Raw genomic sequence first — 25,856 nt, 5'->3', positions numbered from 1 at the left:
AATTACATAATTAAAATAGGACATTTGATCCAGGGAACATTCGTGTTTGATAGAAGGATAAATCGTTTAATATGTTACTTAATTTAAATTGCATCCAAATAATTAAAATGCGATCATTTTGGTCCAGAGACCACTCATTGGTGCAAGACAATTCCTTTAACATGTTTCTAATTTTTATTTCATGCAACCATAGTGTAATGAACATTGACATCATTTAGATTTAATGTGTATACTATATTTTACTTGTTATAGGTTTCCATTGAATTATGGTAATAACTTAATTTTAATCCTTGTTTTCTACATATTCAATAAATGGCGTTTGGTCCACTATGGTTCAAATAACTTAAATTATATTATATAATATTACATTACATATATTATATTATATTATATTATATTATATTATATTATATTATATTATATTATATTATATTATATTATATTATATTATACTACATTATATTATATCAGAAGTTACTGTAATAGCATTATAGCATTATGTCCATCTAGAGAAACTACACTTTCCAATGGTGAAATAATAATTAATTATACAAATCGGTTAATTTAGCTTCCGATATTACTTCATACAAACACAGAAACATTCTCTGTAGGCTCTGTTTAATAGCTTTCGATTGTTGTTGTCCAAGGCCCCTTATAGACGAAGTCATTTGTTTTTATTTCAGTACAGCGCCTTAGATGGCATTGTTATTGTAATTTTAAAACTCATTTATCTCATTAAATATCAGTCCTATCAAACTTTTTCAAGAAATAAAACTTATCGCAAATTATTTTTAAAGATACTTTTGTTATGTAACATTTTTCACAAAAATCAATAATAAGCGAGATATTTCGATTTATTAAATTCAGGCCCCCTTATAACCCCCCTTTTAAATGATGTATTTTGAATGCCATATAGCCTAAAATCTAAGTTACAACGAACATAATTTATATTCCAATTTTCATTGAAATCCGTTCATCCATTATCGCGTGAAAAGGTAACAAACATACAGACAGACAGACAGACATACAAACAAAAATTAAAAAAAAGCGATTTTCGGTTTCAGGGTGGTTAATTATATATGTTAGGACCAATTATTTTTGGAAAATCGAAAATTACCAGAAAAATTTCGGCTACAGATTTATTATTAGTATAGATTGTTAGTAAAGTTAGTCATTGTTTCAAATATTTAAATTTGATACACATTACATTACAATTAATTAGAAAATTGCAAATAAACAAGAAATATTGCTTTAAAATGACAAAAAAAAAGAAAGACACTTACTAGTAAGAAACACCTTAAAAAGGCAAAATAAACAAAATAAAAATTGGTCCTATCAGTTTGATTTACTTCAAATCACATTTGTATCTAGGCAAATAATGATTTACTTCCACCCAGTAAAAAAGACATTTTGCCAAACATCCGGGCTCTAGTAATGATAATTGGTTTTATACGACTTCCATAGCTTTCCACTGATTATTCGACTAGATTTCGGCTAAAAACATAGCAAATTTGAGATGTATTTTCTTGACGTACTTTGTTTCTATATGATTTTAACTACATCAAAGCTTTTTACTTTATATCCATGACATCTTTGGTGAAAGAGATCGAATTTGAGGTTAATTTTCTTCAAGTGCAGTATTTGGTGTGATAAGACTTCCACTACATCGTAGTTTTCCTCGCATATCCTATAAGATTTCGAGTGAAAGGAAGGAATACCAATTTGTTCATATATCTAAATTCTTTTCATTTGTCTGAAGGTGCCGGACTTATGGCGAAAACGTTCACAACATGTAGCACATGACTAAATCCCAACATTTTAAAGTAGTAATATTATAATTGAAGATATTCAAACTTAGCCTACCTGATAAATTTGCAGGAACTTGTACGAAATGACATCAAATCGATCAACCAAAGAAAGTATAGGAAAACCAAAACAATGCTGGGCCAATCAAAAACACCTTGGCAGTTAGGGACAGGTTCAAATGAATCTAAACCTAATCTGTTCATATGGTGATAATGATGGTGATGATGAAAAGTGGCTGTGAAGTATCTTTCAAAGACGATCAGTTCTCCTGCAACATTTACACACCATCTTCTCTCCATGGATTTCTTCTGCTGACAAATGTGGTGACTTTGCGTTGTTACTGGGGGATTCTGAGCGGCAACTTGAGCCGCACTCAAGGAGTGAGCAGGGTTTGAAAACACTCGCTCAAGATATTATATGTAAATTTGGAAATTATAGGCGTTTAGCCTCCGGTGATGTCCGCGTAATTTCCCAGAAACCCGCTGCAAGGTTGTCCCGTGTTGACCAGAACAAATTGCAGCGTGGTAATGGTACCGATTACCATACTCCAGCTTCCAGATGACCCATTAAATCTCTACAGCCCGGGGTTCGCATCGTCCTACGTCCGTATCCAGACTATACGACCTTACACGAGACGGACAGACGTTCGATTCTCTTCATGTGGGTTACCTACATTTACCTGGGGATTGTCGTAAACGAGAAAGCCGATATTTTAATGGAACCATGTCAAAAAGTAAGAGTTTGTAGAGTAGATTCAAACACACGTTGGGTACATGAATAGGCAGTGAGTCATTTGAACAAAAATCACTATTACAAACAGAGTTGTCAGACTACTTCATTACCAACCATCAACAGTGTTGCCAGACTTGGAACACTAAAATTCACCCTCGTAACAACCAAATTTCACATAATTCCACACATGACTTTAGAATATATTTTAAGTACAGTAGTGGCAAAAAAAAACCGGACCGACCCTTGTAGCTGTTTTCAGAGCCTTGTTCACTCCAGAGCACGATAGTCTGTAACTAAGACTTTCGTGGTTCGAATCCTGCCTGGGAAGGAAACTTTATTTCGTTCCTTATTCAAATTTATTCCCAATACTTTTCGATTGCAGTTAAAATTAATGTTCTGGGAATAATAAGTTAATTAAGTAGTAAAATATTGCTGCAATGAAAAAGTATTGGAAATAAATTTGAATAAGGAACAAAAAAAAGTTTCCTTCCCACGCAGAATTCATACCACGAACGTGTTAGTTACCAGTCTATCGTGCTGTGAGTGAACAAGGCACTGAAATCAGCTACAAGAGTCGGTCCGGTTTTGTTTGCCACTACTGTACTATAACCCTTTGAAGCATAGTGATTATTCAGAAGAACCAACGTTTTATTTCTTTCTAAATTTTATGGCATAGATGTTCCACCAACGAACCACCTCTTGAGTATACATAGAGGTGCCATCTGTGTTTTGAAACTATGTGCAGAGTTAAAATGTTGAAAAAACTTGATTGAAGCTTTGGTATGATCTATGATATGAAAAACATAAAATATTAATTTGTGCTTTCAAAGGGATAATCACGGAAAAAATTTATAAATATAGGGTGTTTCAGAAATTCTTTGACAAATCTTGGGGGCATGTTCCTCATATCAAAACAAGGAAAAAAAGTTCATATAAACATATGTCCGAATCCTTAGTTTTTTAGTTATTAATGAAAGAACATACTCTCACTTTGAGAGAGGAACATAGGTTAAGGGTGTTTGAGAATAAGGTGCTTAAGAAAATATTTGGGGCTAAGAGGGATGAAGTTACAGGAGAATGGAGAAAGTTAGACAACACAGAAGTTCACGCATTGTATTCTTCACCTGACATAATTAGGAACATTAGATCCAGACAAGTGAGATGGGCAGGGCATGTAGCACGTATGGGTGAATCCAGAAATGCATATAGAGTGTCAGTTGGGAGGCCGGAGGGAATAAGACCTTTGGGGAGGCCGAGACGTAGATGGGAAGATAATATTAAAATGGATTTGAGGGAGGTAGGATATGATACTAGGGACTGGATTAATCTTGCTCAGGATAGGGACCAATGGCGGGCTTATGTGAGGACGGCAATGAACCTCGGGGTTCCTTAAAATCCAGTAAGTAAGTAAGTACGTAATGAAAGAACATAATGAAACATCTGTTAGATATTGTCAGCTTGGTAGCAAGTGTTGCAACTTTAATCAATTCAGAAACTCATAACAAATGTTCAAAATGTACACAAATGACAAATGACTGTAGTAAACAAGTCTCCTTCTGCTCTGGTCTCCTTGGCAACACATAGCCATCTAGGATGCAAAGGGTGCATCAGCAGACTTGTATCGATAACATCGTTCGATTATCTCACAAATGAATCTTATTATCGGTTACACCTTAAGTTAAGTTGTTGAATTGCATATCGAAACGCGTTGAATGTAAACTTTCATTGTTATGAGTTTCTGATTAAGGATGGTTGAGTGGAAGAGAAGGACTTATGCCCTTAAATCTGCCAGCGACAATAAAATATTCTATTGTAATTTATTAATTGTACAAACCATTATTTAACCATTCAGTTCATTAAAGAATTTGATAGATCGTTGATTAATCCAGCAGTTTATTAATTAATCCATACGTTTATTGATTAATGTCAGATTAATCATTAATCCACAAGTCCGATCATTAACTAGTTTGTATATTCATTGATCCAGAAGTTCATTAATTCCTTAATTCTTTTTCCAGGCCGTCAGTCCATTCATAAATCTGTCATTCACTCAATAATCATAAATCATAAATAATCATAAATATTCATAAATTCGTCAACCCGATCTCTATTCATGATTCATCTACAGCTCACTCACTCACTCACTCACTCACTCACTCACTCTCTCACTCACTCACTCACTCACTCACTCACTCACTCACTCTCTCACTCACTCACTCACTCACTCACTCACTCACTCACTCACTCACTCACTCACTCACTCACTCACTCACTCACTCAGAAGTCAACGCGCGACTCAGTTTCCAGAAGGTTTCGTTTTCATAGTCTGTCTTCAGTTTTATTGGAATTCCAAAAACTGTGGGAACTGCTGAAATTTGTGGCGGTTTACCGTCCGTGTGTTCACGTTTATTGGCCCCCGAAGACTGAGGAACTGCGCCCAGCCAATTCCACAATTAAGCAACATCTTGCGCTGCAATGTACGGAAGAAGTACAAACCATAAACCGGCTCTTGCTTGTTATCCCATAAGAGCCTTTAGAAGCCTCGAGTATTGTAAAAGTAATTAAGACCATTGCACTAAAATTATATTTCTTTGAAGTAGGGACAGCCCTGAGGAGACCAGACGAAGATATGCAACAGTGTAATGAAGGTGATAGAGAATACTGAAGTGTTTGTAGAAAACCTACCCCGTAGTCTTTAGTCTACCATAAATATTACAGCGTAGGGGTTAGAATAAGTTCCCACGGAAAGATGAATAAAACTGAGGGTCCCAAGTTATAGATTTACCACAACTAAGAGAATTCTTTTGGCCACCGGCTGAGGCGCTTGTCTGCCGATCCGGAGTTCCACTTGGGCTTGACTTCGATTCCCGCTTGGGCTGATTACGAGATTGGGTTTTTCTAAGGTTTTCCCAACAGTAAGGCGAATGTCAGGTAATCTGTGGCGAACCCTCGGCCTCATCTAGCCAAAATACCATCTCGCTATCACCAATTCTATGCTAAATATTCTAGTATTGATACAGCGTCGTTAAATATCCAATTAAAGATTGAATATAAAAAAATCAGAAAAAAATGTAACTTTTCGTTCTGCAGAGGAATTTTACAATATTACATTGTTCGGATCAAATTTATGCACATTTAAAGTACCAATCTAAAATTCTTTCAATCATTAATTATGATAATACATTGCTCTCTTAAATTGACTGAGCATGTTGGGAATTAAGAGGTTAGGTATAGCTTACAGCAGTAACATTTTTGGAAATATTCAACATTTTTTTCGTCCATTACTATATCTTGTACAATAATGAAAATTGATATCTATAAAACACTGTCCTCCTTCTATATGAAAAAAATATTTTTACGATTAAAAAATATATTTATATATATTTTTTCAAAATTCAAAATGGTGGCAGTTCACTGTGCAGTGATGAAGCTTTTTCCTCATAAATAAAAAACTTGTTAACTTTTTCATGTTCTCTCTCTTTCATTTTAATGCTGAAACTCATGTTTACAATATCATGCTCTTCCAACTACATTCCTTAATAAATACTATTTTGTTTTATTTTATGTAATAGAAATAATATTTGACCGTTTTCTAAAATTAATTCATTTTTATCAGACAGTCTATCAAAGGTAGAGAAGTGATCTTGCATCATATTGTAGATATCACATGCATAAATACACACAAAAAATTTCATCACAGAATGTTGGATAGTTTTTGAGTTACTTGGGAAATGCATCATCACTGCACAGTGAACTGAATTTAAAAAAAGTAATGTAAATAATTTTTTTTAAATCGTAAAATTATTTTTTTCATATAGCAGAAGGACAGTATTTTAGACATACTAATTTTCATGATTGTACAAGATATAGTAATGGAGGAAAAAATGTTGAATATTTCCAAAATTTTATTGCTTTAAGCCATACCTAGCCCCTTAAATCAATGGCTTTCCCAAAACACGCTATGAAATGTTTCATATAAAACAATTGTTATCTGGAAAAGGAAACAAAAACGAGTAAAATTATATTACATTTTTTTGTTTAAAATATCTTCAATATCTCCTTGAAATTAATGCATTACTGACGGTTCACCCTGAAGTAATAAACATCAAAATACAGCATATAAACATTATGTAACTTAGAGCTTCGAAATAATTATATTTTTGGTGTGATTTGCGATCTTTTTTTTTAGCGACATCATAAGACTAGAATATGTCATTAATAATTATTATAAATTTTTTTACTCTGGTGATGTTAAGGCCCTCAGGCATCCTCTTCCACGCCGCAAGTTATGTACATAAAATTGGGGCTCTAATGATTAGTGAAGAATATTTACGTTTGGGACGGGATCCGAACACCAGACTGTGTCCTCATGCAGCACTAGATCTGCTTATAACTTTCGAATGCTGGTATGACACGTTGTATACCCCCTCCAACTAACCGCTTTCCTATTAACGCGATAGCATCTGTTGTTGTAGATAAATTTTCCTGAAGCACGCATTCTTGATGATTTAATTCCAGAATTTGTTATTTCTTTAAATTTTTCTACATTCTTCAACTTTCTAGTATCACAATTTACACCTTTTGATCTCTGTGTATGGCCCTTTCAGACGGTACGGGGATTTCTTGAAACGGGCATTTATTGGAAACGACAGAAGTGTAGACATCGATTTTTAGTCATGCATAAATTTAATTTAATTAAAAACCAATACAGATTCAGAAACGTTTCGCATCTATTCTCTACGAAGTCTGAACGGAGTCTTATACGTACAGGCATTCGGGTCATATGGTCGTCATGGCTACCATTTACTACAACATAAGGGAAACAGAAGACAAGAGAATTTTCCAGTTTCTGTGGAAGGCAATTTGTCATAGCTAATTGCCTGACTGAAGTAAAACCTGATTCTACGGGAAGAGATTAATGATTTTGGTATCTATATTTTGTGTAGAATTTAAAGAAATAAGCTTCAAACTTCTAAATTGAATGAACTTTGGTTACATTTTTGCAGATTTCGGAGAATATTTCTGGAAATATATAAAAAAGCTGTATGTATGTATGTATGTATGTATGTATGTATGTATGTATGTATGTATGTATTTATGTATTTACACTGCAAGTGGGCAAGCACCCGGTGGCAGTGGTATACACAATATAAACAATACACAATAAAATTACAATACACAATACAATTATACAATACACAATACAATTATATACACAATACAATAAAAATACACAACACAATTTAACACAATAATTACATATGTGTAGGCCCTACATAACTTTCAATAGTCTTTCACTTTACTCTCATCTCACTCTCTGTAGTGGCACTATGACGCATTTCACTGACACTCTATAACACATTTCACTGACACTATAGAACACATTTCACTGACACTATAGAACAAATGTCATTGACGCTATAAATTATCACTGATCGGAACTGTTCACTGCACTGTGAAACCATAACTTCACTGACTCACCTCGCTTCACTGATACAACAGTTCAAATAAGACAGATAATTACACCCTTATGCATACTTATAAACAGACCTACATTTAAGCTAAACATTTCTGGTCTAAGGACCTCTTACACGCTATTTTTAAATAATTTACAATTCAAACTAAGGGAGTAACTCGTCAGGCTAAATAAATACATGTCACCTTAAAGAAATTAAATGTTAAATGTCACCTTAATTTTAATTTGCACTTTATACACAACTTTTTAAGCTATTCTTGAATCTCCTTAAGGAAGAACAGCTCTCAAAGACCGCTGCAGGTAGGTCATTCCAATCATTTATAGTTCTATATAAAAATGAGAATTTACCTAAATCCGTTTTCTGTTCCCTACATTTGATTTTAAAATCATGATCGTTCCTACCATAGTACGTTGGCTTTTCTAATCGAGCCGTTATGTCTACCCATGCTTTCTGACCTAGATGTGCTCTATACAATGATGTTATTCTAGTTTTCCTAAGTCTGTTTTCCAAAGTTTCCCATTTAAGTTCTTTTATCGTATCGTTTCCATCTTCCCTTTTACCTTTAACAAATTTCGCTGCCCTATACTGGATTCTTTCTAAGGAATTTACCTGATATATTCTATAGGGATCCCAACATGTAGTTCCGTATTCCATTAACGGTCGCACTAACGTTAGATATGCTATTTCCCTCGATTTGGGGCTAGCCTTTCTCAAGATTCTCATAATAAAGTGAAGTGCCCTCCATGCTTTACCCGTAACATTATCAACATGCTCTCCCCAAGAAAGTTTGGAGTTTAAATACACTCCTAGGTATTTACAACATTGTTCTTGCGGAATTACACCACTGAGTTCGTAATTAAGACTAGTTTCCTCTCGGGTTTTACAAAATGTTATAGATTTACTTTTAGAACCATTTATTTTCATCCTATGTATTAATAATAATAATAATAATAATAATAATAATAATAATAATGTTTTATTTTCGCTGGCAGAGTTAAGGCCATAAGGCCTTCTCTTCCACTCAACCAGCCTTAATCAATACAATACATAAATTTAAATTACAAATATTTACACTACACTTAAAAGGTTCTCCAGCAATATTCTTCACTACACATTTATTTAAATTTAGATAAATCTATAAGGTAAAGTAGTAACTTAATTTATGAGCTAATTTAATTCAATGAATTATAATTAATTTAATATTTGAGATAGCTAGTAAAATGATGAAAATTAATTTAATATAAGCTTACTAGGACTATGTTACAGGGAGAATATATATATTTCTATTTCTATAATGAGAATATTAATGTAATTGCCATTAGAGGTTTTGTAAATCTATTTAGAGAAATTAATGATAATAATAATAATAAGAATGAACAGATGTTAGTTTCATTATAAGTAACAAATATTAATCAGCAATTCATCTGTTAAGTAAGAATTTATGTAATTTTGACCTAAATGAAGTTATTGTCCAACAACCCCTTATATCACTCGGAAGCGAGTTCCAATTTCTAGCAACTGACTCTGTATAGGATGAAGAATATAAAGATGTCTTGTGGTAGGGTATGATGAGTAAATTGTTATGATGAGATCTTGTACTTAGCTGATGATATGCGGATAAATTTTGAAAACGAGAAGCCAAATAGATTGGGGTAGCGGTGCGCAGAATTTGAAATAAGAGAACAAGAGAATGCAGGGCTCGTCGATCGCTTAGCCTTAGCCAAGACAGAGTTTGGAAAGACGGGGAAACATGATCATACTTACGAATATTACAAATATAACGGACGCACGCATTATGCACACGTTGCATTAACGCCCAGTTATAAATTTTATTCAAGTCTGTTTGAATAGCATCCACATCTGAATTATTTCTAATCTTTCTATAGATAAATAGCCTCACATTTGATGTACCATGGTAACTAGAGAAATTCACATTGCCGATTTCTTTTTAAAGGATAGTATAGGTTTTGTCACCTCCTTGACTCGCGTGGGCTTCCACATTATGTACGTGTATAACCGAATGCTTTCATATGCGCAGCACGTATTTCTATTGTTTTAATAGGCAAGTCACTTCCGCTTTGACCCCCTCTCCCATCTTCTGTTTCTTTCTGCATTTTTTCTCCCTCCATGCCCATTCTTCGTCCTCTGTTTAATACGCTCACGCTTTTCACTTGTTTATTGGTAAAGTTTATCGACGATTATAATTTTTATTCCGACATTAATCCCCTTTCCTTCTTTGTCTCGCTTTCCTCGAACTATAAACATTTTCCTTGCCTGCGAACGTGATATTCATATCATCTTAAGGTTAGAAGGTTATAAAATTCCTAGCTTCTGTGAATTAGCTCGAAGAATGGTTTTGTGGTAAATACGTAGCCACTCAAAATTCTTTGTGTCATATGCAATATAAAGTCTCGCCAGCGAGCAACAATTGGGTGGAAACAATGGACAGTCGCGCTTGAAAAATGCAAACATTTGATGTCTGGCTGTAATGTCATAAGAAATTATCGCTGTTTCGAGAAGAATACAACAACTTCTGTGTACACAGCTACTAGGATTACGTGCCTGCACAGTTATATATATTAAAGTTGCGCAAATACATTGCCCACGGTTCGTTACGTTAAATATTCTTTCATAGACAGCATAGAATAGCAAGCTTTCACTGCGAAATAACACGTGGTGCATTAAAGGTCAAACTTTTGTTGTGAACTGAGCATAGAATCTACTGAAAAACAGAAGGGAGTGACTCAGAAGAGAACTATTAATGGCATCATGGAAAGAGTTCTTTTAGGATTTCCAGTAGCGTTACTAATCACTACATTATTTTTATTCATTGAGGAATACAGATTTAAAGTGGACTATGTCCGTTGTTGTCACGTACTAAGATAAACGTAGCAATGTACAGGGTGATTACTGATTAATATATGACGATTTTCTAGCGTGTAGACCTAAGAGACTTTTAAGGAGGAATATGGACCTTCAGAAGCCGAAAAAAAATATTTTTTTCTTTTTGTTGAATGGACTTTCCTAAACAGTATATTGAAAAGATCTTTAAATATCTCTAAGGTGAGACTATATTAATTGTCTTGGCCATTAATTAAATAGGGACAGAATTTCTAATCTTCTGTAAGTTTGTCGCTCATTTCCCGTAACTTTTCTTTCTCTTTCTTTCTCTCAGTTTAACCTCTCCCTTATAGGTTCCACGCCACCCGGGCCTTACAGGGCCGCGACCTGTCGGGAGAGGAATTAAACTGTGGATCACATACATACTTTTTTGACCACACAAGGACATGGAGGGCCTCCCCGGATGAGGGATCAGCTCAATGCCAGGGCCACCTCCGATACAACACAAACATTTAAGACATTACACAGCATTCACTCACACATATGAAAGGATTAAGGGAAGAATCGCCGTCCATGGCCGGACTTTCAAGAGGTACAATCCCGGCATTTGCCTGGAAATAACTGAGGAAACCATGGAAAACCTCAGTTAGGATTGCCGGCCCCTGGGATCGAACCCCGGACCTGCCGAATGCGAGGACAGCCCTCTACCACTCCGCTAGCCCGTAACTTAATTTTCCCAAAAAAGGCTATTATTTCCTCATAACTTCCACATTTGTTTTAGATAAATTCGTGAAATTTTACATGCAAGCGTATTTCACACTGTAAAAAACACCTTGCCGTTAGCACTGTTTTATATTGAAAGTTTTTTCTTTCATTATTAATTCTTTATGTAAAGTATTTAAATTGTATAGTTAATGTCAAAAAATTACTAAACATATTTCTTATTTATATATTCAACTCATAATGTCAGGTTCTATTAACACACTCATTATGAATGAAATAGAGAAGAAAACATTGAATTTTTTAAAAATTGTACAAGATACCAGCGAAACCGATTTTCCTTGCACAAATTCACGCTCCCTCCAATTTAAAAATATAATTACCCTTAACAGTACAATTTTTTTGGTTTCTAAAAATTGTTTATTAATCTAGAAGTATTGTCCATTCACTATACCAAATTGCAGCGCAAAATTAAAGCAGGATATTTATAAATTATATTTTGAATATTACTAAGATGTTACTTTTTCTATTAAAAGCTCCCTTTGCCATTGCTATCCTCCGTTTATTTTTATTATTATTATTATTATTATTGTTGTTGTTGTTGTTGTTAGCATAGGTAGCATAGTATAGGTCAGTTTCTGTCACATGCGTTTCCAATTCACGCACTAGGAGATGCACTATTACTTTTACTTTTTAACTTTGCTCTAGAATATGCCATTACGAAAGTTCAGGATAACAGACAGGGTTTAGTATTGAACGGGTTACATCAGCTTCTTGTCTATGCGGATGACGTGAATATGTTAGGAGAAAATCCACAAACGATTAGGGAAAATACGCCAATTTTACTTGAAGCAAGGAAAGAGATAGGTTTGGAAGTAAATCCCGAAAAGACAAAGTATATAATTATGTCTCGTGACAAAAATATTGTACGAAATGGAAATATAAAAATTGGAAATTTATATTTTGAAGAGGTGAAGAAGTTCAAATATCTTGGAGCAACAGTAACAAATATAAATGATACTCGGAAGGAAATTAAACACAGAATAAATATGGGAAATGCGTGTTATTATTCGGTTGAGAAGCTTTTATCATCCAGTCTGCTGTCAAAAAATCTGAAAGTTAGAATTTATAAAACAGTTATATTACCGGTTGTTCTTTATGGTTGTGAAACTTGGACTGTCACTTTGAGAGAGGAACATAGGTTAAGGGTGTTTGAGAATAAGGTTCTTAGGAAAATACTTGGGGCTACGAGGGATGAAGTTACAGGAGAATGGAGAAAGTTACACAACAAAGAACTGCACTCATTGTATTCTTCACCTGACATAATTAGGAACATTAAATCCAGACGTTGAAATGGGCAGGGCATGTAGCACGTATGGGCGAATTCAGAAATGCATATAGAGTGTTAGTTGGGAGGCCGGAAGGAAAAAGACCTTTAGGGAGGCCGAGACGTAGATGGGAAGATAATATTAAAATGGATTTGAGGGAGGTGGGATATGATGATAGAGACTGGATTAATCTTGCTCAGGATAGGGACCAATGGCGGGCTTATGTGAGGGCGGCAATGAATCTCCGGGTTCCTTAAAAGTCAGTAAGTATTATTATTGTTATTATTATTATTATTAATATTAATATTATTATTATTATTATTATTATTATTATTGTTATTATTATTATTATTATTATTATTATTATTATTATTATTATAGAGAAGGACCGATTTTATGCAGCAACTTGTCCATAAGTATTCCCTCAATTCGTTGACGCAAAAAATCGATCTTCATCTCGCTCAGTAAAATTGTAATAAATTCTGAAAAAGAACTAGGCCTATCACAATATTACCAACCTTTACGATACGTAATTAAAATAAATTTGTATTTGTGTATTTTCGGGTTTTATTGAAAAAAATAAACCAATATCCAGATTAATATCATTCATTCATTCATTCATTCATTCATTCATTCATTCATTCATTCATTCATTCATTCATTCATTCATTCATTTATTTTATTCCATAGATCTTACATGAGCAATGAAGCTTTAAGATGTGGAACATGTCAACATTTTACAATATTACAATTACAATTTTTACATTTTTTATAGTTTTACGATTTAGTAATTTTCTACAATATTTACAATTTTGTACAATTTTTTTACATTTTGGCGAGATGTAGTGAGATGAGATGAGGTCCGAGGATTCGCCAAAATATTACCCGGCATGCCTTTTCGGTGGGGGAAACCTCGGAAAAACCCAACCAGGTAATCAAATCAAAGGGGTTGATGCCAAGGACTCGCCACAGACCATCCGGCTTCAGTCCCACGGCTGGGGAAAACCTCCGAAGAAACCAAAGTCCAAAGGGGGATCCAACCCAAGCCCGAACGCAGCTCCGGATCAGCAGCCCAGCGAGTCTGCCGACTGAGCTACATCGATGGCTCTACTAAAAGTATATAATACATAGCCAATCAGATTATTAAATTTACAAACGCAAACGATCATTCATAAGTTGAGCTATATTATAATACAAAACAATTTATTTAAATTTAAGGCATAAACAATTCAACCAGTTGTGATATACAGAAATTGATAATATATATCATGCAAACTACTTCAAATTACAAACACAAACAATTTATCAGTAGAGCTATATAGATTACTATTCAATTTAAAGCATATACAATTCATCGGCCAAAACTATACAAATATATACAATACAAAGTAGCATACTTTCATTAAGCTATACAAATTTGTGCAATTAAGATCAAGTAGATTAATTCAATTTATAATCATAAACAATTCATCAGTTGAGCTGTACATATTACCATTCAATTTACAGTAGGTCTATATACAATTCATCAGTAGAGGTACACAGACTAGTAATCATTTTAAGAACATATACAATTCATCAGCCAAACTATACAAACATATACAATCAAATTAGTTCAATTTACAAACTTATTTTCGTTAAGCTATACAATTCATATGAAGTAGATTAAATCAATTTATAAGCTTAAACAATTCATCAGTTGACCTATACAGTATACTATTCAATTTACAGTACATACAATTCATCAGTTATGCTAAACAAAAAATACAATACATAGTAATCATATTAAGTCAATATAAATACATATTTTAGTTGAGCTATATAAAATTGTACATGCCATTTAAGTAGAATAATTCAATTCACAAGCATAAACAATTCATAAATTGTGTAGAAGGTATGAGTATGTAGAAATTTGGTTAATTCTTTTCTGAACCTTTTCTCGTTGTTCTTCAAATCTTTAAGATAATTAGGCAGTGCATTGAAGACTGTTATACACGAATAGCGAACTCCTTTTTTAAAACAGCTTAGACTAACAGAGGGTAGATGAAGATCTGATTTATGTCTTGTATTAAAATGATGAATGTATCGTTATCAATTTATTTGTTTAATTCAGTGCATTATGCAAATGTTGAATTAGTGGAACATGTTTATAGGCCTAAATCGTGAAAAAATATTGTTGGGATCATCAAAATGAAGTGAGCTTTAAGGGTCCGTGGCACTCAAAGGTTGGAAACCGCTGTGTTACTGCACGGCGAGGTGCTACGCTAATGACAAACTGTTGGGATGCCTCATGATATAAACACCCGTGCTGAAATTGTCTGTCACCCCGGGACAAATATGTCGGGAAATCCGGAAATCAGCACGTGTTTCTCTGTGTGGATGGCTGCCCATTCAACTGCACAGGCGTTATTTGCAGCGCTACCGGCTACGGCTTTGCCTCGTACTGCGCAATACACAACCTGTTTAGTTTGCGACTGTATGAATCATAACATCATAAGTGTTCCAGTGATGTACAGGGACATCATTTTATTTTTACTAACATTTCTGATATTCACCTCCCAATACCTTTGAATCAACGGTTGCTAACCCCTTCCATGACTGGGGTTCGATGGCGTAATACACAAACAAATCACTTTACTAGGTATAGGAGGGAAGAAAAGTAATTCATCCATTTACGTAAACTATGAAATATCAAGCTTTTGAGTTTGATAATTTTCATTAGGTTTTTGTTTAATCAGACTACAGCACAGTATTAACAATGTTAATGTTATGTTTTATTTAACGACGCTCGCAACTGCAGAGGTTATATCAGCGTCGCCGGATGTGCCGGAATTTTGTCCCGCAGGAGTTCTTTTACATGCCAGTAAATCTACTGACATGAGCCTGTCGCATTTAAGCACACTTAAATGCCATCGACTTGGCCCGGGATCGAACCCGCAACCTTGGGCATAGAAGGCCAGCGCTATACCAACTCGCCAACCTGGTCGACAGTATTAACAATGAGTGTTTTTGCTCACGAACTGAGTTGTCCATACGGACGTATTCATTATGCAGTATATATTAGAGTGTCTATAGCACATTAACGTACACTATAGAGAATGAAGTTAAATTGAAAAATAATCATAATATGGATATTTAAACACATATTTCAAAATGGTGGCGGTTCATTTCGATTAATGTATGTAATTCCAATTACCAGTTTCGTCCTTCGTACTAGTAGGCCTAACTCATGTTGAAATAATTCTGTACCTACTCTGTAAAAGAGTACCTTACGTACTGTAAATTCAATCTTCACTTCTGCTCGTTCCGAAAAGATAAAATTACTCAGACATTCTATCTACTGTCCGTCCAAGTGATTATGTTGCAGAATCGTAGAAAGGAGGGAAATCACGTGACAGTTAATTACTTAACGAGGCCCTTTTATTTAAGTTATTTTAAACAGTTGTATGGGTATAATATTACGTATATGTCCAATTTCTAACAGAAATTAATGTTCTCAGAAAAGAGCTAAGACAGCCCAGCCACTAGACTTTACCGAGAGGCGAATAGAAGCTGGTGGGAAAAACCGGAATGCGACGTAGGCAAATGGACGACAGTACCTTTGCGAAAATGGTTCTATATTGAAAGTTCTTTCGTCATTGGAAAACGCGAACATATTTTTGGAACGTACTGTGACGGTAAGGCTACTATGACTTGGATCTGTGTGGAAGACGGTTGAACTTCATTAGTAGAAGGGGTGGGAGTGAAGTACATTAAAAAACTCCGGTACAATAAAAATTGAAGTAAAAATAAAATGATGTCCCTGTAGAAGTAATCAGTAGCGGCTCGTGGTCAAAATAAATGAGTGTGCTACAATCTCTATATCGGCCTACTGTATATACTTACAGTACAGTAGAACCTCTATTATCCGTGATAATGAAAGGGATGGACCGAACGGTTAATCGAAAAAAATCAGATAATCCGTACTATAAAATGTTTATAAATTAAGTGCATAATACACAATTTCGTAATTTCTTTTACAGTCTTGTGTTTAGCGTGCTATGTAGTGAATCAGGAGTTCATTAAAAGTCGGTTGTCAACGACGGGTTTTTAAGGGCCAAGGGTTGATGATTGCGGAAAGATAGGAATACTTTAAGTCTCATGTTGTAGATTTAAATACATTTTATCCTTTTTTCCCTTCATTTTTGTTAAATCACGTACAGTTGTAACGCCAATCTCCTACTCTGAAGCATTAACCACAGTTTCTTTTTTCCCAAACCTCTCAATTAATTGTAATTTTTTTTCCGATAATTAACACAATACGTTTTCTTTTGGCAACTCTGGAAAACAATCTGCACAGAAGTAATACAGTACGGGCACTCAAATAGAAAGGATAACTATTGAATTGTACACGGGGTTGTGGAAATTCTTGGAGTAATTTCTTTGGAAGCAAGTAGTCATTATTTTACAAGTAACTATTTCTGTTGTCGACAGCGAAGCATTTCTGCTACATAGTTTGTATTAAGGCTTCTTGTAGTAACCTTCTGTAGAAACATAAGATGCAGCACTTCATCAGCAAAAAGAAAATAGGAGCTAGAAAGAAAGTCGGATAATCCAACACTCGGTTAATAGGGTGAAAGATAATAGGAGTTCTACTGTATATGCACTTATCTTAATTTGAGACTCGCCTAGTGACGAAATATGAAGTCCATACGACGTTCCTTCGTACTGCAGAATTTATTTTATTTTAAATCCACCATCAACAGAAGCAAACTTCCAATTATAGGTGGCTTACATGGATACATATACAGGGACATAATTTTATTTTTACTAACATTTTTAATATTAACCTGGCTATACCTTTAGAGAACCGGAAACACAGTTTGCTATCTGTAGTTCGATGATACTGGCGTAAAACACAAACAAATCACTCTACTAGGTATAGGAGGGAAGAAAAGTAGTTCATCCATTTATGTAAACTAGGAAATATCGCAATTTTGAGTTTGATCATTTTCATTAGGTTTTTGTTTAATCAAAATACAGTACCGTATTAACAACAAGTGTTTTTACTCATGAATTGAACTGTCCATTCGGACGTATTAATTATGCAGTGTATATTGTACTATTACAGCACATTAGCGTACGGTATAGAGAATGAAGTTCAATTGAAAATTAATCATAATATGGATATTTAAACACATTTTTGAAAATGGTGGCCGTTCATTTCGATACAGGCTTCAGTTCTTTTGTGCATATTATCGCACTATAGACTATTGTACCTAATTCGAATTACCAGTTTCGTCCTTCGTACGAGTAACTCATGTTGAAATAATTCTATACCTACTCTATAAAAGGGTACCTTACGTACTGTAAATTTAATCTTCACTTCTGCCCGACCCGCACAGATAAAATTACTCAGACATGCTATCTACTGTCCGTTCAAGTGTCTTTGTCGCAGGGTCGTAGAAAGGACGGGGGGAATCACGTGACAGTTAATTACTTAAAGAGGCCCTTTTATTTAAGTTATTTTAAACAGTTGTATAATATTACGTAGACATCCAATTCCTGACAGAAAATAATGTTTTCAGAAAAGAGCTACGACAGCCCAGCTGCTAGACTTTACAGAGGGGCGAACAGAAGCAGGTAGGAGAAACCGGGATGCGACGTAGGGAAACGGACGACAGTACCTGTGCGAAAATATGATTCAATGTTGAAAACTCTTTCGTCACTGGAAAACGCGAAAATATTTCTGGAACGTACTATACTCACTAACTCAGTACTGCATACGCAGCCTTGGTTCTGTGTGGAGGACGGTTGGAAGTTTACTAGTAGAGGAGGTGGGAGTGAAGTACATTCATAAACCCAGGTACAATAAAAATTGAAGTAAAAATAAAATGATGTCCCTGTATGAAATAAATAATAAGAAAAAACAAAACAAACAACACAAACGAAAGAAAGAAAAGACATACCGGTAATAGATGCTAGAATATAATATTGCAGTTAAAATAGTGCCAAATGTCAATATAATAATGTCAAATTATTTAAAAACTGGAGTAAAAAAATTATAATACACTTCTTAACTTAGCTTACTAGAAAGGGTGATTTTTGCATAATTTTAGTACTTACCCACCCATATCTATTGTCTATAAATTGATGGCACTTTTCGTGTTTACCGTTGACGAATTGTTCATTTGGGATAGTTTGTATTTTGGGGGATTCGAACACACGTTCGCTGCTTCCACGCGAAACTGAGAGCGCCTTTGCCTTTGCGTTCGTCGTAGTGGGCAATCCGCATGTAATATCAGCGTGTATGATCAGAGACACATCTGCCGCTTCTATCGGCACAAGAGACATCTGTGCCAATTTTTAATTCGCAGGCCACCAACTTTGGAACCTGACGGAAACGTGTAGGAAGCCGAACTGTAGAAAGTACTAGCAGGTGGTTGTACACTGTGTCCTGGCAATGGGCGTTTGACCTGCATAGCGAGGACAAATATGCAAACCCATCACTGAGGGTATATCACAGCTAATGGTCCGTAGACATAATGACAAATACTTGGGCCTATTTGACAACTTTTCTGAAATGTAGATGTTATTCAGTAATGATAAGGTGATAATTTTAATTGTAATTTCTTGGTTAGTATCTTCGTTACTACTGATATTTAGAAATGTAGTTTACTTTTGAATTCTTTGTTTAACGCCCTTTTTAAAATATAGACTACATGAAGACAATGAGATGATAATTTTAATCTTTTATTTAACATTACATTTCATTTAAACTACAGATACTATTCAAAGACGATGAAATGATAATAAAGTTGTATTTGTAATTATTTATTTCACATCACCTTTAAACTACAGAGGCTGTTCAAGGACGATGAGATGAAAATTGTATTTGTAATTATTTATTTAACATCACCTTTAAACTACAGAGGCTGTTCAAAGACGATGAGATGAAAATTGTATTTGTAATTATTAATTTAACATCACCTTTAAACTACAGAGGCTGTTTAAGGACGATGAGATGAAAATTGTATTTGTAATTATTTATTTAACACCACCTTTAAACTACAGAGGCTCTTTAAGGACGATGAGATGAAAATTGTATTTGTAATTATTAATTTAACATCACCTTTAAACTACAGAGGCTGTTTAAGGACGTTGAGATGAAAATTGTATCTGTAATTATTTATTTAACACCACCTTTAAATTACAGAGGCTGTTTAAGGACGATGAGATGAAAATTGTATTTGTAATTATTAATTTAACATCACCTTTAAACTACAGAGGCTGTTTAAGGACGATGAGATGAAAATTGTATTTGTAATTATTTATTTAACACCACCTATAAACTACAGAGGCTGTTTAAGGACGATGAGATGAAAATTGTATTTGTAATTATTTATTTAACATCACCTTTAAACTACAGAGGCTGTTTAAGGACGATGAGATGAAAATTGTATTTGTAATTATTAATTTAACATCACCTTTAAACTACAGAGGCTGTTTAAGGACGATGAGATGAAAATTGTATTTGTAATTATTTATTTAACATCACCTTTAAACTACAGAGGCTGTTCAAGAACGATGAGATGAAAATTGTATTTGTAATTATTTATTTAACATCACCTTTAAACTGCAGAGGCTGTTTAAGGACGATGAGATGAAAATTGTATTTGTAATTATTAATTTAACATCACCTTTAAACTACAGAGGCTGTTCAAGGACGATGAGATGAAAATTGTATTTGTAATTATTTAATTTAACATCACATTTAAACTACAGAGGCTGCTCAAAGACGATGAGATGATAATTGCAATTTTTTATTTGTCATTTCTATTGAACTACAAGGGCTGTTCAAATACGATGAGGTGATAATTGTAATTTTTTAACTAACATTTCCTTTAAACTACAGAGGCTATTCAAAGATGATGAGATGATAATTGCCAGTTTTTATTTGACATCTCTTTTAAACTACAGAGATTGTTCAAAGACGATGAGAAGATAATTGTAATTTTTTAATCTGAACGTAAATTTTTATTTGACATTTCTTGTAAATTACAGAGATTGTTTAAAGACGATGAGACGATAATTGTAATTTTTTAATCTGAATGTGAATTTTTATTTGACATTTCTTTTAAACTACAAAGACGATGAGATGATAAATGTAATTTTACATTTCTTTTAAACTACAGAGGCTATTCAAGGATGATGAAATGATAATTGTAATTTTTAATTTAACATTTCCTTTAAACTACGGAAGCTATTCACACACTATGAAAAGGTAACATTTTTGTAATTATTATTATTATTATTTATTTAACTTCACTTTTAAACTACAGAGGCTGTTCAGGGACGATAAGATGATAATTACTGTAGTTCATTATTTAGCATATGAACAAGATTAGAGATATTATGACGATATAGTAAACTGTATTTGTTTGCTTATTGTCGCATTATCATTCATTCATTCATAGCGTTTTGCCCAAGGGTAGGTCTTTCACTACAAACCCAGTATTCTCCAGTCTTCCCTATTTTCTGCCTTCCTCTTAGTCTCCGCATATGATCCATATAACTTAATGTCGTATATCATCTGATATCTTTTTCTGCCACGAATTCTTCTCCCGTTCATCATTCCTTCCAGCGCATCCTTCAGAAGGCAGTTTCTTCTCAGCCAGTGACCCAACCATCCACTGTTTCTAACACAGCTTCGTTTCTTAGTCTGTCCATTTCACACGCTTCATCCTTCTCCATATCCACATTTCAAATGCTTGTAGTTGTTTCTCTTCACTTTGTCGTAATGTCCATGTTTCTGTCTCATAAAATGCCACACTCCACACAAAGCACTTCACTAATCTCTTCCTTAGTTCTTTTTCCAGAGGTCCGCAGAAGATGCTCCTTTTTCTATTAAAAGCTTCCTTTGCCATTGCTATCCTTCTTTTGACTTCCTGGCAGCAGCTCATGTTACTACTTATAGTACATCCCAAGTATTTGAAGCGGTCCACTTGCTCTACTGCCTCATTTACGTAGAATTCGCAAGTTTACCTTCTTTATTGTTCTTCCTATGACCATGGTCTTCGTATTGTTGGCATCTATTTTCATTCCATACTGTTCACAGCTATTTTAGTTGGTTATTTAAAGACGCTGTATCAAGTACTAGGTTATTTAGTGTCGATGAGACGAGGATTCGCTATAGATTACCTTGCATTCACATTACGGTTGGGGAAAACCTCGGAAAAAACCCAACCAGGTAATCAGCCCAAGCGGGGATCGAACCCGCGCCCGAACGCAACTTCAGACCGGCAGGCAAGTGGCTTAACCGACTGAGCTCCAGTAGCATATCCCTTAGTATCATCTCCTCTTCTGCTAATATCGCCATATCATCAGCAAATCTTATGCGCTTTATTCTTCATCCTCCTACTGTCACTCCTCCCATGTTCTGAAAACTGTTCTTCACTAAATCCTTCAAGTAGATGTTGAGCAGGGTAAGTGATAAAGGGCATCCTTGCCATACTCCTCTCCCTATTTCAATTCCTTCTGACATTTCTTCTCTTGTCCTGACTTTGACTCGTTGTTTCATTTAAAGGTTACTACCATTTTCAATTCACTAATATTATAGGAGTTGAACTTTTTGGGGGTATTTAGGACTATCTGTGGACTTTTGCAGTTTAGCAGGGTTTTCTGCTCCTACGGTAAGTGTGGTTGAGGTTATTCTTCAAGACAATGACCGGGAAGGGATACATAGTCAGTCCCTAAGGTAGGCAGGAAAGATGGGTGGCAAATGTCTACATCCCTTCCGGGAATCGAACACGGGACGTTGCAATTTATGAAACGAAACACTGCCGCTTCGGCCGCATAGATGCATTGGCACCCGATGTACTAACAAAGAGATGGCAGGAGCCATTGATAACCGTGTACACGGCTACTGTGATAGCGTCATAAAGAAGTGCGAAGTTGTCCATTGCCATGTCCGCCGCTAACGAGCCTTCAAGGGCGCACTGATTTACAACTGGGGGGATGTGAGAACTGGCTGCACAGCCACAAGAAACCTACGCAGTGGCGTGCTTTGTCCAGCCTTCCGAAATGGGACACGTCCAAAATTCCTGTCTACAGTCTCAAGTTCTGAGTTGTCATTATTAGAGTCGTTTACAGAAAAAAAAAAATGCTAAAAATCTACTTCTGGTTGTTGCACGAGATTTAAGGTTTTCAGTATTTATCACACCGGATAAGCATTTTTTTCATGCAATTTGCATGCCCATTCATATATTCATAAACACTTCCATTTTATTTATGCTTTATTTTATTTTAGGCTACAATTAATTCAGTGTAACTTTTTTCATTTAGATACAAGAGTGTAATATTATGAAATATGAGACAGTTTTGAGGTTTCGAGAAGACACATGAAAACAGATTAAGAGACAGATGGTAAGAGATAGAGACAGATGAGAACAGGTAACGAGACAGATGAGACCAGACAAGGAGACAGATGAGAACAGGTGAAGAGACAGATGAGACCAGACAAGAAGACAGATGGAAACAGGTGAAGAGACAGATGAGACCAGACAAGAAGACAGATGAGAACAGGTGAAGAGACAGATGAGACCAGACAAGAAGACAGATGAGAACAGGTGAAGAGACAGATGAGACCAGACAAGAAGACAGATGAGAACAGGTGAAGAGACAGATGAGACCAGACAAGAAGACAGATGAGAATAAGTAAAGAGACAGATGAGACCAGGCAAGGAGACAGATGAGAACAGGTGAAGAGACAGATGAGACCAGGCAAGAAGACAGATGAGAACAGGTGAAGAGACAGATGAGACCAGACAAGGAGACAGATGATAACAGGTGAAGAGAGAGAGACCAGACAAGGAGACAGATGAGAACAGGTGAAGAGACAGTTGAGACCAGGCACGAAGACAGATGAGAACAGGTGAAGGGACAGATGAGACCAGACAAGGAGACGGATGAGAAGAGACAAAGAGACAGATGAGAACAGGTAAAGAGACAGATGAGACCAGACAAGGAGACGGATGAGAACAGACAAAGAGACAGATGAGAACAGACGAAGAGACAGATGAGAACAGGTAAAGAGACAGATGAGAACAGGTGAAGGGACAGATGAGACCAGACAAGGAGGCAGATGAGAACAGACAAAGAGATAGATGAGAACAGGTAAAGAGACAGATGAGAACAGGTGAAGAGATAGATGAGACCAGGCAAGGAGACAGATGAGAACAGACAAAGAGACAGATGAGAACAGGTAAAGAGACAGATGAGAACAGGTGAAGAAATGGATGAGACCTGATAAGAGACAGATGATAACAGCTAAAGAGACGGATTCAAACAGGTAAAAAGATAGGTGAGAGCAGGCAAGGAGACAGATGAGAGCAGGTAAAGAGAGAGATAACAATTGAAGTGTCAGATGAGAATAGGTAAAGAGACAGATTAGGTAAGTAAGGAAAGAGATAAGATAGTTAAAGATACAGATAAGAAAGATAAAGACGGATGAGAACAGGTAAAAAGAATTTAAGAATAAATAAGGACACATGAGAATAGATAGACTGATGAGACCAGATAGAGAGACAGGTAAGAACTGACAAAAATACAGATGAGGACAGGTAAGAAGGTAATTTATCTGTCTACGTTATAGCCTTGTTTAGATTCTCATCGTCTTAAATTGTTTAATCTAATAATCTCGTTTTGTTCTTACGATGAAACAGTACAGTATGTTATCTTAGTATAATATATTCTAGTTACGTACTCTATGTGGCTTTGTAAACGTATCTTCCAACGTTTGCTGCTTGTACAGTAGGCCTACATATTATGTTTAATTTAGATGTAATTAAATTAGCAGGAACTTTCAGATAGCTATTTTTAAGAGCTGGGTTTTCTTAAATATTTTCTGTATTAATTAGTAAACGGTAAAGCCTGAAGACTGCAAAAATGGTATTTCTTAAATATGTGCTTAGGATTGTAATGTGTCTCTAATTTCTTGTACCATTATCCGTGCAACAAGTTACAAAGCACTTTCATACTAAGCGAAGTGAATAGCTGAAATGGCTAAGACGCATATTTTTTTCTTTATTAAACTATTAATTAAGGTAAGACGTTGGGGCCGGAATTCTAAACCTCTGGATCGCTGCACTTATCTCACAAGCGGAGCTGGAATGTCTGTTAAGAAGCTAAATACACAATTAGTCAAAAGGCAAGGAGATGGTGTGGGAAAAAAAAATATAGATCCAGTGCTTTCATTTGTCTCTCAGATGCAATGATTATGTAAGAAACAAGATAATTCAGTAATTTTATAGCTTAGTTGATGCCTACATCGGAAGTCATCTGTTTAGAATGCATAGTTACCATGTCGAAGTTAAGGAACGCCATGGCAACTAACATTCTTGGAGACAATTGTATCAAATAGCTAACCTACATTTAGAGCTTCCTTTTGCTTTTGTAGGGGAAAAAAGGACATTCGTACTAACGTTTTTGAAAAATATCATCCAGATGGCCAAACTAGACAACATTTCTGCACGCATGTACCCCGGTTACAAGAGAAGAGGATAAAAACATCTCTTCTCCACACCTCTATAAAAATGGACTCGCCCATGCCATAAAGAAGTTTTCTAGTCACCTTAAGGGATCGTACATTCCGATGAGCGGTTCATACGTGATGTCTGTCTGTCTGTCCGTTCGTCGCTCTGTTGCCTTGACGCACCCTGTAGGCGTATTGTGTTCTCAGCGGATGTATTACTTACCGGGTCTATAATCATCATCATCATCATCATTATTATTATTATTATTATTATTATTATTATTATTATTATTTTAATTCGTTTCAACCATCTATAAGCTAAGATTACACAACTTCCTTTAGGATTATTATTATTATTATTATTATTATTATTATTATTATTATTATTATTCAGTTGTTTCTGTATTGCTGTTATTTATGTTTTAGCTAATTACACAACTTCCT

General features: G+C 35.0%; 1 long non-coding RNA gene across 1 annotated transcript in view; it reads left to right on the top strand.

Annotated features, from left to right (window-relative positions):
- LOC138704646 (uncharacterized) overlaps positions 1-25,856 on the top strand; it is a 1,589,272-nt gene that overhangs the window by 5,630 nt on the left and 1,557,786 nt on the right. The gene's annotated exons all lie outside the window — the stretch shown is intronic.

The sequence above is a fragment of the Periplaneta americana genome, chromosome 8, assembly GCF_040183065.1.
Source record: "Periplaneta americana isolate PAMFEO1 chromosome 8, P.americana_PAMFEO1_priV1, whole genome shotgun sequence".
NCBI lineage: Eukaryota > Metazoa > Arthropoda > Insecta > Blattodea > Blattidae > Periplaneta > Periplaneta americana.
The sequence above is the reverse complement of the archived record's forward strand: the minus strand, read 5'-3'. Positions and strand labels throughout refer to the sequence as shown.